The sequence below is a fragment of the Schistocerca cancellata genome, chromosome 11 (assembly GCF_023864275.1).
Source record: "Schistocerca cancellata isolate TAMUIC-IGC-003103 chromosome 11, iqSchCanc2.1, whole genome shotgun sequence".
Classification (NCBI taxonomy): Eukaryota; Metazoa; Arthropoda; class Insecta; order Orthoptera; family Acrididae; genus Schistocerca; species Schistocerca cancellata.
In genome coordinates this window covers 41,488,952-41,503,401 of record NC_064636.1, presented here as the reverse complement: position 1 = coordinate 41,503,401, position 14,450 = coordinate 41,488,952, and the positions used below count along the sequence as shown (strand labels likewise).

Below are 14,450 nucleotides of genomic sequence, written 5' to 3'. Positions count from 1 at the left end.
TGACTCTACGATTTATCTTAGAAGAAAGATTAAGGAAAGGCAAATCTATGTTTATAGCATTTGTAGACTTAGAGAAAGCTTTTGACAATGTTGACTGGAATAATCTCTTTCAAATTCTGATAGTGGCAAGGGTAAAATACAGGGAGCAAAAGGCTATTTACAATTTGTACAGAAACCAGATGGCAGTTATAAGACTCGAGGGGCATGAAAGGGAAGCAGTGGCTGGGAAGGGAGTGAGACAGGGTTGTAGCCTCTTCCCGATGTTATTCAATGTGTATATTGAGCAAGCAATCCATGGAGAGGAAATAAAAACTTTAAGGTTCGCCGATGACATTGTAATTCTGTCAGAGACAGCAAAGGACCTGGAAGAGCAGTTGAACGGAATGAATAGTATCTTGAAAGGAGGTTACAAGATGAACATCAACAAAACCAAAATGAGGATAATGGAATACGGATGAATTAGATCAGGTGATGCTGAGGGAATTAAGTTACAAAATGGGACATTTAAAGTAGTACAGGAGTTTTGCTATTTGGGCAGCAAAGTAACTGATGATGGCTGAAGTAGGGAAGATATAAAATGTAGACTGTCAATGGCATGGAAAGCGTTTCTGAAGAAGAGAAATTTGTTAACATCGAGTATAGATTTAAGTGTCAGGAAGTCGTTTCTGAAAGTATTTGTATGGAGTGTAGCCATGTATGGAAGTGAAACATGGACGATAGATAGTTTGGACAAGAAGAGAATAGAAGCTTTCGAAATGTGGCGCTACAGAAGAATGGTGAAGATTAGATGGGTAGATCACGTAACTAATGAGGAGGTATTGAATAGAATTGGGGGGGAAGAGAAATTTGTGGAACAACTTGATTAGAAGAAGGGATCGGTTGGTAGGACATATTCTGAGGCATCAAGGGATCACGAATTTAGTATTTGAGGGCAGCGCGATGGGTACAAATCGTAGAGGGAGACCAAGAGATGAATACACTAAACAAATTCAGAAGGATGTAGGTTGCAGTAGGTGCGGGGAGACGAAGAAGCTTGCACAGGATAGAGTATCATGGAGAGCTGCATCAAACCAGTCTCTGGACTGAAGACCACAAATGAAAGTTTCTATTGAGTATCACTAAAAGAATGCAAAAGGCATGATTAACAAAAACCTTGGACTCCAGCTACCACAACTGCTTTTTGGTCAGAAGTACATTCAGAAAAGACGATGCTTTTGTGGCCTAATTGTCATGGAAAGCTTAGAAGTTGTTGCAATCTGTGAACAATATAAAATTCGTTTAAAGAGAAACAAAAAATCTATGCAGAGTGTACAGTCTGCACAAGTGAAGCAGCGAGCACTTAAAATGTGGGGACTATAATCTGCATGCCACAAGCATCACTCATTGGAGGGTTCTCTCACAGTAGCTACAGGCCACATGTCGTAAGATTGTGCTGTTTTTTCAGGAGAGTGAGAAGGACTTCTTTATACCTGAGCGGCCAGAAAGAGGCATGTCACTGCCTCATAATAGGTTTCACCAATGACAACTTATTATCTATCACTTTCAGCGACTCATCTTATCACTGCTGCATGACCTTGAACCTCAAAAGTGAGGACATAGTACATAGGGAGACATGCTTATACAGCTGCTATGCCCGCTAATTCGTTTACCTAATTCCCTAGATTGTTTCAAGTGCACAAGAAGTCGGTGGCCTATGTCAAAAAAATAAACAACCAAAGAAATTCAGTGCCAGAACTGAAACCCATTTACAACTGAGGAGAGAAATGAAAATCCAAACCGATCGTGACATGGTAGTGTATTCCGAACTATGTAAGGCAGTGCGAAGAGAAACGAAAACTGACATACAGAAATTCACTGAAGACACCTTACGAGCAAGCTTGGAGAACAAGACAAGTTTAAAAGTTCATCAGAGACTTTTATAGCAATTTCTATAGCAATCCAAGGGAAAATTTGAGTGTATCTAAATTAAATGATGCACCTAGTGTTCCAGATATACTCCCATCAGAAGTCGTGTGTGCTCTAGATAGCATGAAGAAGGGAACAGTGCCGGGTCATGATGAGCTCAGTGTTGACGTCCTCAAACTGGCAGGAGAGGTAACAATAAATCACTTGGCAAAAGTATTTACTTCCTGCCTGCACTATGCTTCAGTCCCACTATTGTTGAAAAAGGCTAAGATTATTTTGATACACAAGAAAGGAAGTATTCACAATATTAAAAGTACCGTTCTATCAGCTTGCTCTCAATTTTGTACAAAATTTTCACAAAGATCTTGTTAAACCAAATTAGTTCCACCCTAGACTCAGCCCAACCTACAGAACAAGCAGCATTCCAAAGCAATTTTAGCACTATTGACCACATTCTGACTGTTAGTGAAGTGATAAGCAGAGCGTGACTTTGAAAAGGCAGTTGACTCCGTTAGCCATGTAGCTGTCCTCCAAGTTTTGAGTGAGCAAGGAGTGGGAGCAGCATACATTGAAGTGCTCAGGAAAATCTACGAGAATTCTTCAGCTTATGTTAACATCGGCGAATCAACTCAAGAATTCCGCATCATGAGGGGTGTCGAGCAAGGCGATCCCGTCTCCCGAAAACTGTTCTCTGCTGTATTGGAAATGGCTATGTCAAAGCTGAGCTGGGAAGGTAAGGGAATTAGAATTAATGGAAGAAGGCTTACCACCTTGAGATTTGCCGATGATATTGCCTTACTGGCCAAAGACTTCTCAGAGCTCCAAAACTTAAGTTACAGATCTTGCATCGGAATGTCAGCTGGTTGGCTTGAAATGAACCTTACCAAAACAAAAGTAATGTCCAACAAATGGGTCCCAGCTGGAGATATGAAAGTCAAGGACAGTCTATTAGAAGAGGTCAGTGAATATATCTACCTTGGCCAGATTATAAATATGAAGGGAAACATAAGGCCAGAAATATATCGACGCATCAAGCTTGGCTGGCAAGCCATTTGGGAAGAATTCAACAGTATTCAGATCAAAAATGCCAGAAAATCTGATGAAAGCAGTTTTTGATCAATGCATTTTTCCTGTGATAACGTATGGCTGCGAGACTTGGACACTGAACTCATTTACAAAAGGGAAACTTAGGACAGCACAGAGAGCCATGGAGAGATCAATGCTGGGCTATACAAGAAAGAATAGGGAAAGGGCAGATGACATCTGGTCTGTGACGAAGGTTAATGCCATCTTAGAGAGAGTAGGTACCTGGAAATAGCAGTGGGCTGGCCACGTCGCAAGAAGAAAAGACAACAGATGGACGAAGCTAGTACTGCTGGCCTACCTGAATCCACGACTCGAAGAGGCCACATCATTGAATGATTGAATTGGTTGATGATGATGAATTCCCTTGAGCTTTATGTGTGTTATGGTTGACACAAAGACAGACAGACTGGCTGATAAATGAGCATAATGCATAGATCAGTTATTATTGGTAATCTTAAGATTACTGCAATTAAAGAGAATTTTACACCAGATGCATTTTGCGTTTATTTATAAAGTACTTACTGTGGTTATTCTGCAAATTGGGTATATATGTTTGTACATTTTTGCTTGTTCTAGATTTAAAACAGTGTTTTGTTCATAAATGCAAATGTATGTGTGTGTGTTTACATTGTCTAATTCAGAAGAAGGTCTTTTGGTCAACATCTTTTGTCTTTTTGTTGTGCTTATCTGCGACTCAACAACACCACTATATAGTGAGTAGTTATCTTTTCTTTTTCATAATAGCGTCATTATTCCAGCCTGGATTTTGCATTGTTTGGTTTTGTTTGTAAAGTTGGGAGTACAAATTACTTACTGTGTTTCTGTCTTGTTTAAATATTCTCCAAACCGCTGCTTCTTCCCTCTTTGTTAGCAGCGGTTAATATCGAAAGATTTCGTTTCCCATATGCATGTGGCACTTATTTCATTCCATGTTTATTGAAAATCTTATTTGACACAATAATCAAATTTCAATAAAAATAACATTACAATTACTATTTGCAGGAAAATGCAAGTATACACAATAAATTAAAATTTGGTATAAAATGCGAAATATCAAACAGGAAATAAAATACTTTATTAGTTCTAGAGATAGAACAGTATTATGGACCTACATAGAACTTTTTACATTTAACAAAAAGGCATTCAGCACATCTGCATTAAATTTTAATTTATTTTCATGCTAACAGTAATTAAAGAGATGTTATTTTTATTATAAAAAATAAAGAGGGCGCTACTCGTGAGATTTTATCCGAGGATATCAGAATTACAAACACACTGCACTCTGCACACAGCTGCCAATGAATATGTTAATGATCCAGACATTTTTTGCACTTACGCCAGTTAGAAACCTTCTCATCATCAAGGAGGGACACTGGAGATGTGGTCAACATTTTGATTCAAATAAGTGTGCTGGTCTCATCATTGACTATAAATGGATGAACCAGCCAATCTGACACACATTAACATAACTTTTTCACGTGTATTTCATTGATATTCAGAACAGTGGGAAAATCATTATTAATAATAGCTGCTGGCTTCTTATCACAATATAAATAAAATGAACTGAAATGTGGAGCACTGACATCCTTACATCACTCTCTGGTAAGGGGGGGACATACTGGGGGTCTTGCCCCAGGAAATTTTCTTAATTTTAGATGAAAAATAGAGGTTTTTTAAATCATTAGAGAGTCATAAGATCAACATTAAGAACCCCAAAAACTGGACTCTTGATAACACGACACTCTGGGAAACTCGACAAGCCTGACTTTTTTGGGTTTGAAAAAAGAAACAAAACAAACACGCAAAGTATTTTCGAAAAAAGCTAATTTAATTTACAGTAATAATCACTTATAGACTATCATGGAGCAGTGAATGTATAGCCCTGAAAATACTGAACTTAAATTTAAATAAATCCTAACTATCATTAAAAGAATAAAACAAAATATTGCTATCGCACAGTAATAGCACTTTGATTAACAAGTGAAATAGCTAATTTAAGTTTACGTTGAATAAGGCTCAGAGTTCATTAAATAAAAACAATATCTCAAAGCTAATGCTTTAATACAATTAATAAACACAGTATGCCTAATACTTTCAGTCAAAAAGTATGTAAATAGTGGGTTTTAATTGGGTCATACACCCTAAAAATATTTAAGTATTTGAAAATAACTAATACAGTACTATAGTAATATAGTAATACAGTACTAAACTAGTACTAATATTCTGAAACTGAAAATTTAACATTATTTATGTATTTAATTCTCTATTTTATAAAGACTTTTAATATTGCTCTAAATGCCATTATTAGGGCTAGAGTGTCTTTTAGAAAGGTGAAACTCTGTACAACCTCTGGTTCTTCCAGTTTATCCAGGTCCCATCTCCTTAAATTCCCACCTTTTTGCAGTTTCTTCAGTTTTTATCTACAGTTCCTAACCAATAGATTGTGGTCAGAGTCCACATCTGCCCCTGGAAATGTCTTACAATTTAAAACCTGGTTCCTAAATCTCTTACCATTATATAATCTATCTGAAACCTGTCAGTCAGTATCTCCAGGCTTCTTCCAAGTATACAACCTTGTTTTGTGATTCTTGAACTAGACAGAGGCCTATATCACACAATATAATTTAAGATATGTAGTTGAAGTGAAGATGGCGATAAATAGTTATTATATATACATAAAGAATAAACCTATGCAGTTATAGCAACATTATTTTATATTTTTGCATGAAGTTAATCGGATCACACCATCTCATGTTAGTTTTGCCATGAGTGACAACACAGTTTTGAGCTGTCATCATTGGGTAGTCTTGCTGCATGCCAATTACATTTTCTGATTTCCTTGAAACTGATACTGGTACTACGAAAGGGTCCGATTCCACCTGTCTGCTTTCACGCATGACGTCATCAATATGGCAGATTCGGCTATTCTAAGTGTCTCCAATATGGCGCCTATGATGTCACTACACGACAACAAACACGAATATACGTATAAATAAGACAGTAACATCTTCCTCCTAAAATACAATCAAACTAATGGGACAACCGCGAGATTTTTTTTTTTTTTTTGATACCAAAACACCAACGCCCACAGCAAAAACTACGGAAATTGGAATCAGACATTTCCCTTGACCACTGCTGACGATACCAAAACACCAATACTTACATATAAAACTACGAAAATTGGAATAGGTAATTTCCCTGGACCTTTATAGGTCAACCATAACTATTGATACGAAAAAGCCAACATCTACAACTACGAAAAACAAAACCAAAACACAACCACCTCAAAAATTCAAAAGTCAAACATCTCTAAATAAATTAAAAGACATTCAGTACACAATATATACACAGAAAATTACAATAAACAGTCCCAAAAAAACAATTAACACAAGACGACATCTACAAACACAACCAACTCAAACTCTGCACCATAATGACATCACACACAACACCCTTACGTCATGGGTCAAAGCAGACGTGTGGAATCGGACGCTTCCATTGACCCCTGATAGTGAATTCTTTTTGGGTGGGTAGTGTATGCAAGAAAGAAATACCGAAGGTTAAATAACGAACTGCGAAGAGAAACAGAGCAGGCTAGGAAAAAATGGCTAAAAGAGGAATGTGATGAAATTGAAGAACTGGACAGGAAGGGAAGATACGACTTACTATACAACAAAGACTATGACATGGGAACAAAACAGACCAGGAAGTGCTACTACGGAAATTTTGAGTAAAGACGAAGAGGTAGTGTACAAAGATCATGACGATGTTCTCCAGAGATGGGAAGAATATATAAAAGAGCTATATGACACAAATAGCAAACCAGAAACTCTGGAACTTGAATCACACAACAGTGTAAGTGATGAAGAGAAAGGACCGACCACCACAATGGAAGAAGTAAAGTCTGCCATTGCTGCAATGAAAAATGGCAAAGCAGTAGGTACAGATACAATACCGGGAGAAATACTAAAATGCTTGAACCACAATGGAATAAGAGAAATATTGAGGTTATTTAATAAAATATATGACAGTGGTGAATGGCCTGAGGACTTTTTGACAACAGTAATGATTCCATTACCGAAAAAACAAGGAACCAAGAAATGCAGCGAGTACAGGACAATCAGGCTCATTTCACATGCAGCCAAAGTGACGTTAAGAATAATTAATAAAAGAGTTGAAAAAGTAATAGAGGAGAATCTTGGTGAGGAGCAGTTTGGCTTTAGACGGAATACTGGCACCAAAGATGCAATAGGGCTCCTACGAATCTTGGGAGAAAGGTTTACTGAAAAAGGAAGAGACCTATATATGTGCTTCATCGATTTAGAAAAGGCATTTGACAATGTGGTTTGGGACAAGCTGGCGACTATTATGAGGGAAAAGAGAGTGGACTGGAAAACCAGAAGACTTATAAACTCATTATACCTTAATCAAAAAGTTTCAGTTAAAGTGAGAGGAGAAAGTACAAACTGGATCAGACTAGGGAAAGGAGTAAGACAAGGATGCTGTTCATCACCTACTCTTTTCAACCTGTACTTGGAAAATATGATTGACCAATGCTCATTATATGACAAAGGAGTAGAAATTAGAGGAAGAAGAGTAGGGTGCTTGAGATTTGCTGATGACATGGTCCTTCTAGCCACAGGGGAAAAAGAATTACAGGATTTGGTGGACACCATTGCAACTAACGGAAAAAAAATATGGAATGAAAATTAACATAAATAAAACAAAAGTATTGGCAATAGGAGGAAATAAGGAAAGAAAAATTGCGCTGAATGGAGAAACACTAGAACAGTATCTTGGAAGCAGGATAGACACCAACTGGAAGTGCACCACAGAAATTAAAACAAGGATAGCAATGGCAAAAGAGGCGTTTTATAAGAAAAGGAGAATCTTCTGCAGCGGTCTGGACAGAGAATTCAGAAAGAGACTCATAAAATGTCTTGTATGGAGTGTTCTTCTATATGGCGCTGAAACATGGACTATGAGGAAAAAGACAGAGAAAGGCTGGAGGCTTTTGAGATCTGGACATGGCGGAAGATGGAAAGAATAAGTTGGATGGACAGAGTAAAAAATGAAGAGGTACTGAGAAGAATGGGAGAGAAAAGACAGTTACTAGATGTAATAAAGAGAAGAAAAAGAAATTGGATTGGGCATATATTAAGAAAGAATGACGGACTGATAAAAACAGTTTTAGAAGGTTATGTAGAAGGGAAAAGGAAGCGAGGAAGGAAGAGATTCCAGATACTGGATGACATGATGGATGGTACAACATACAGCAGCCTTAAGAAGGAAGCAATGGATCGCAGAAAATGGAGAGGCAAAGGACCTGCTAATATAGCAGATAACTGATGATGATGAGTGTATGCAGGTTCAGTTTGTGTAGTTATGTTCGAGGAGGGTGGGGAGCAACTGTCCTCTACGTCCCATTGAGTACATCTTTGATCTCAACAAGAAAACAAATACCCACTTATATAAGAGGCATTCAAATGAAACCCGGTCACTAGTGTAAAGTAATGGTAATGATTTTATAAACTCAAAAATGTAATTATACCCAGTACACATACTAAAAAATAATCACCAAAACTGTGGACACATTTAGCCCATTGCAACCCTAGCTGGTCGATTCCATCCTTGAAGAAGCTAGTAGGCTGCTGTCGAATCCAGGTCTGGACCGAGTCACAAACTTCATCGTCCACTGCGAATTGATATCTGCGAATAGCTTGTTTTAGAGGTCCAAACACTGACGGATATCAGCCACGGTGATTCTGTGGTTGTCCAAGACTAAAGCATTCACTTCAACAACCATTTCCGGTGTAATGACACGATGAGCCTGTCCAGGATGAGCATCATCTTCCAGTGACTCGCACCCCTCAAGGAATAGTTTGTGCCATTCCACAACACTTTAATGACTCAGGCTGTACTCACCGTACACACACTTCATCCGTCGACCCATTTCACAGCCTCTAACTCCCTCCACTGCCAAAAACCGAATCATTCCTCGTTGTTCCTGCTTAACTTGCGTGCATGTTCGGTAGTGGGCGATAACTTGTGTGACTGCCTTCTCTTTGACATTAAACCAGACTGGCGCTATGCAACATCAAAAGGTGCACACACGTCAGTCTCTCTAACAATAGATAGATGGTGCCACCATATCCGCAGTTATGTGGTGCCACCATACGTGTAAGGAAAAGGTAGATGCACTGAGCAGGTCTCATTTGAATGAATCTCATATAAAGCAAAATATTTAATACATTTTATTTTCTACTTTCTGTGACTCTGTATGTCATTGATTATTGCATAAAACTTTTATACTTTGATGAAGCCAACTATATGAAAAATACTGAAAAATGAATAAACATTCTTATTCTGACATAGGTGGCGAGCAACTCTGGCTGGTATTGAAATATAAATAGTCACAGAACAAATAATGATAATGATTTTTGTTGACCAAGTACAATGCGTCTTACTTTGAAAGGGAAAACAATGCACAAATTCTGTAATGGTAACTACCAACAAAGAGGCCAAAATTTCCCCATGCCTCCCTAAATTGGCGAAACTTGCATAGAGCCCCTCCCTCTCCTAACCACCTCCAACCATTGTTTATTTTATAGTTGAATTCCATTTGTGAACATAATATTCCATTTGTGAACATATGTACCAGAATTTCTGTTGGAGATTTATTTTGTTGTTATAACTTCTTAACCTATGTTTTTGTAGGTTAGGATCCAAAATTCTTAGTACAATGCTTGCTGATGCCTATGAACTTCTAAATAATAGGGGAAATTGATAAGGAATGATAGGCATGATAAACAGCCAAAATGCTACCAAAGAAAGAGCATGCCTTAAAAGCCAGGAATAAGAAGGGCTGTCTCTATTCAATGTACAAGGACGTAAATCATCTAAGTGTTGGCATTTCAAAGAAAAGTCATAAAGTTCATGAGTTGTGAACGTAAAAATGTTAAAGCTGTTTGCCGCAATGAACATCAGCTTACTTGTGACAATATTAAAATTATTAATAAAATAAAAAAAAATTTCAAAATAGTCAACATAAAAGGCAGTGCGGTTCACAGGCAAATCACAGTTAGGTGTTAAAGAGTTAGCAGTAATGAAATATTTAAGATTAAAGTAGATGATAGTCTTGTAGTAAACTCAGCTCAAATATCAGTTTTGAAATGAATTCTTTATAAATGTGATGAAGTCAGACGTTGACACAAGAGTATCACAGGGGAAGTAAATCCTTTTGGACTCCAAGAAACAAAGTATTTAATATGTTTTTTAAAAAAGTCTCAAAGTATGTGGAAAATGTTATATCATTAAGGATTAAAACCGTGCTGGAATGGGACACCCAGAAATGTGATTAAAGCAGTTTATCACATAACAACTGCTATATTATCTCAATTAATCAACCTATCTTTTAAATTGTGATGCTTTACTAATGTGTTAAAGTATGCCAGAGTCAGACCTCTGATTCAGAATGGATGGAAGAAAGACATATGAAACTGTTGCCCTATTCCTATTCTTGCACTCTTGTAGAATGTCGCCTCAAAACAAACCCAAAATTTTATTGTAAAAATTGAATTGGATTTCAACAGCAAAAAAAAAAAAAACAAATTGGATGCAGTGACTAACTCTACTGAAAATATATGCAAAGCATTGGATCAGAGGAGTAAAGTTGGAGGCATCTTCTACTATCTTACAAAACCCTTCGACTATGTAAACCATGCCATGCATCTCTACAAATTAGATAAATATCAGATTAAGGACAATGCTCTGAAATATCTTACATTGTACCTGTAGAACAGAAAATAAAGGTAACTTAGTTCAAATACAGTGAAATATTGTAAAGAAGGCACTTATGCAGTTTAGCAGGTACGGAAAAAATTTTTCATTTTTTTTCAAAATTTGATCGATTATAGTCAAATTTGATACGCTGATTACGAATACGATATTTATTTTCGCCCCAGTCAATTATTTACATCAAAAAAATTGTTTTAAATTTTTAAAAAATTTTTTTATTTTTTTTTTATTTTTCAATATTTTATCGATATAGTGAATTCTGATGCGCTGATTTCGAATATAACATCCATTTTCATTTTCCCTTGACCGTCGGCGATATCTTCTGCCCGATAAGCGCAGCGCTGCCGATGACGCAACATTGCGTAATACACTAACTAATCAGTATTTTCAAATCATAGGCGGCCGCTGCCGCATTCCAAAAAAAAAAGACTGCCTCAAGTGGGCTACGCTACAGATAACTTTATTTATGAAAATACAAAGTACAATCACCAACAAACTTTACATATTCACCCACAAAGCTCTCGAAGCCAGATACATTTGGAATGAAAAATTTTTTCCGTACCTGCTAAACTGCATAAATTGATCTGTAGCGTAGCCCACTTGAGGTTAGGTTGGGAGATTTTTTTTTTGGAATGCGGCCGCGGCAGCGGCCGCCTATGATTTGAAAATACTGATTAGTTAGTGTATTACGCAATGTTGCGTCATCGGCAGCGCCGCGCTTATCGGGCAGAAGATATCGCCGATGGTCAAGGGAAAATAAAAATGGATGTTATATTCGAAATCAGCGCATCAGAATTCACTATATCGACAAAATATTGAAAAATAAAAAAAATTTAAAAAAATTTAAAACAATTTTTTTGATGTAAATAATTGACTGGGGCAAAAATAAATATCGTATTCGTAATCAGCGTATCAAATTTGACTATAATCGATCAAATTTTGAAAAAAAATGAAAAATTTTTTCTGTACCTGCTAAACTGCATAAGTGCCGTAAAGAAAGTACGGTATCACTAGGCGTGCCTCACGGCAGTTTTTAGGGCGCATCCTGTTCTTATTCTACATAAATGACTTAACCATAAACATAAATTTTCCATCAGTTCTGTCTAAAGATGATATTTATATTTTTATTGAAAATGATGAAGAAGAAAACATTCTGAACTCTTATCATGAGTGCACTGGATACCCTACACAACTGGTTTCAGTTGAATGGGTTTAAACTGAACACTGGAAAAACCTCTATGATACATTTCAAAACCAAACATTTGAAATGTGGGGAACCTAAAATACAACTTAAAAATCAGCTTATGGGGGAAGGTGTCATGATCAGATTCCTTGAACTAAAGGTGAATAAGAATTTAAGCTGGAATGTACATATTAATTTCCTATCAAATTAAGCAGTTTTGCATTTGCAATGCAAATACTTGCAAATTCAACAGAAACAAGTACTCTAAAAATAGCATATCACAGTTTTTTTGATTATGTCATTTGGTACGGCATAATTTTCTGGGGGGGATCTCAAATACTAAAACTGCATAGATGTGTACTGCACGGAAAAAAGAATCTTGTCACAAAACTGTTCCCTCTATATAGATTTATGAAATTATACTACTACACAGACAAAAATTATTTAAGGAGAACCACTTTACCCACACGTTTAACATGTGAAATAAGAATTTTATGCTACTCACACACCCATTTAAATTATACACATGGATTCCTGAGTCTATTGGGATGGCAATATATGATAAATGGGCAAAATATTTAATATCAAGCCAGAGATTCTAAAAATAGGGCTGCACCTGATTTTGGGGGAGAAATACTATTCAGCAGATGAATATAGAGGATCAAATGATAATTTTAGCAAGGGGTAATAAAAATTGTGTTGTTATTACTATTCTTATTATTAGAAGTCTGTTATTAGCATAAGTTTTTCTACTTCTATGGTGAAGCTACACCACAATTTTGATGCGTCTCCTGTACCTGAATCAACCGATTTAGATTGTGCGTGTTATTAAACCAGTAAACCACAATTCTCAATTTAACCTGTAGTTATGTATAACAAGTAGTGAGTAACATATGGCATGATCGTATACATGGGGCTATTGATACTTAGCAGATCCTAAACTCAATTCCGGTCATTTAGACTATTTGTGGTGAACTCCAAGATAAACAGTAAATTGTGATACTAGCGGTCAGCTTTGACCAGGGACGCAGTGCACATGGGTCAGACGATTTAACAATTGCTATTATAAAGTTGTTTCCTTGGCCATATTTAAGATGTAAATAAATGCCAGTAAATTTTGATGATAAAACTTAGGCAAACGTCCAGAACCTAACAAAAGGCATGGAAATATAGAACACACAGTTGTACGACACAAGAAGTGGATCTATTGCCGTAACTTACAAAATTTGCTGTACCGTAAGAGAAAAATTATATTTTACGAAAACAATTACAAATACGAATCGGAGACCGTATTAAACGTGCAAACAAAGTTGACACTCGGCGCGGTGTCTGTTGGGAGCGACTGTATATGGCAAATGCGTTTACGGTCGCTCCCACCAGCCACAGCGCCGAGTGTCAACTTTTCTTTGCGCGTTTGATAGTTGGCAACGAGACATGTTGACTGATTACAGAAGATGGCAGAATCAATGACAAAATTGCCTTCATTTGTGCAAAGATACGCCGCAGCACAATGGAGGATAGGTGTCAGCATGTTTGACATCATACAGGATGGAATATGTAAACAAATTTATGCTCTGTTCTTAGGTCCATACCTAGGAAAACGCGGCATACACAGGAAATAGCGACGAACACGTGAGACAATGATTCTGAAAGTCAATGCTTCTCGTTTCACTCGCAGTACCATAGTTTACACCGTTTCCAACTTCATATATACATGCAGACAAGGCACAGGGTCACTCTTCAAGAAGAATAAAATCAAATCCCCAAGAGGTATCGGAAATACGGAAGCGTCCGATCCCGCCCGTCTGCTTTGACTCATGACGTCACAAATATGGCGGAAACAAAAACAAACACACACACTTTCCACAAGAAGCCTAATGACACTAACGGGACAAGCGCGGGAAATGGGGTGTTTTGGGTTAGGGGGGGGGGCGGCAATCTAAATATAAACAAATTTAGACGCCTTGCGTAGCTACAACGTGTAAGTGAAGACAGCCATGCATGAATACCCACCCACCTCCCCAGGGGTCGTAACCCCTGCAACCCATGGAAGATAAAGATGCTTCAGTAGCTGATTAGTGTTTTTTGTCTTTTTTTTTAAAAACTCTCACGGGATAGAACGAACAGATCACAAAAGTAAATAAAATAAGATAAAACAGAACTGGAGACAGCCACACTCAAACCAAACTCCGCGCCGTCATGACGTCACACACGACAACACCTTTACGTCACGGGTCAAAGCCGACGCGTGGGATCGGACGCTTCTGTCGACCCGAGGTATCATCAAATAGTACAGTAACGAATTTTCTTTGGGAAAAAAAAAAAGTAACTGCAATTTCATAAAACCTGCCACTCATTTCTGAAAAGGCAGAAATAGAATTAGAAATGTGGCCAATACCTAATATAAACCCAAAGAGGAAAAAATAGAGCGAAACAAAATTACTTTTGTGTTCCATCACTATTGGTGTTTGAATAACGC

At 37.3% G+C, this 14,450-nt stretch overlaps 1 protein-coding gene across 1 annotated transcript in view; it reads right to left on the bottom strand.

Moving 5' to 3' along the window:
• The window catches only part of LOC126108162 (trypsin-1-like), a 211,431-nt gene extending 200,032 nt beyond the window's left edge, over nucleotides 1–11,399 (bottom strand). Inside the window, exon 1 of the mRNA XM_049913405.1 lies at nucleotides 11,351–11,399. The gene's annotated coding sequence lies outside the window, so the exon portion shown is untranslated. The remainder of the gene's footprint in view (nucleotides 1–11,350) is intronic.
• Between the last annotated feature and the right edge of the window lie 3,051 nt (nucleotides 11,400–14,450).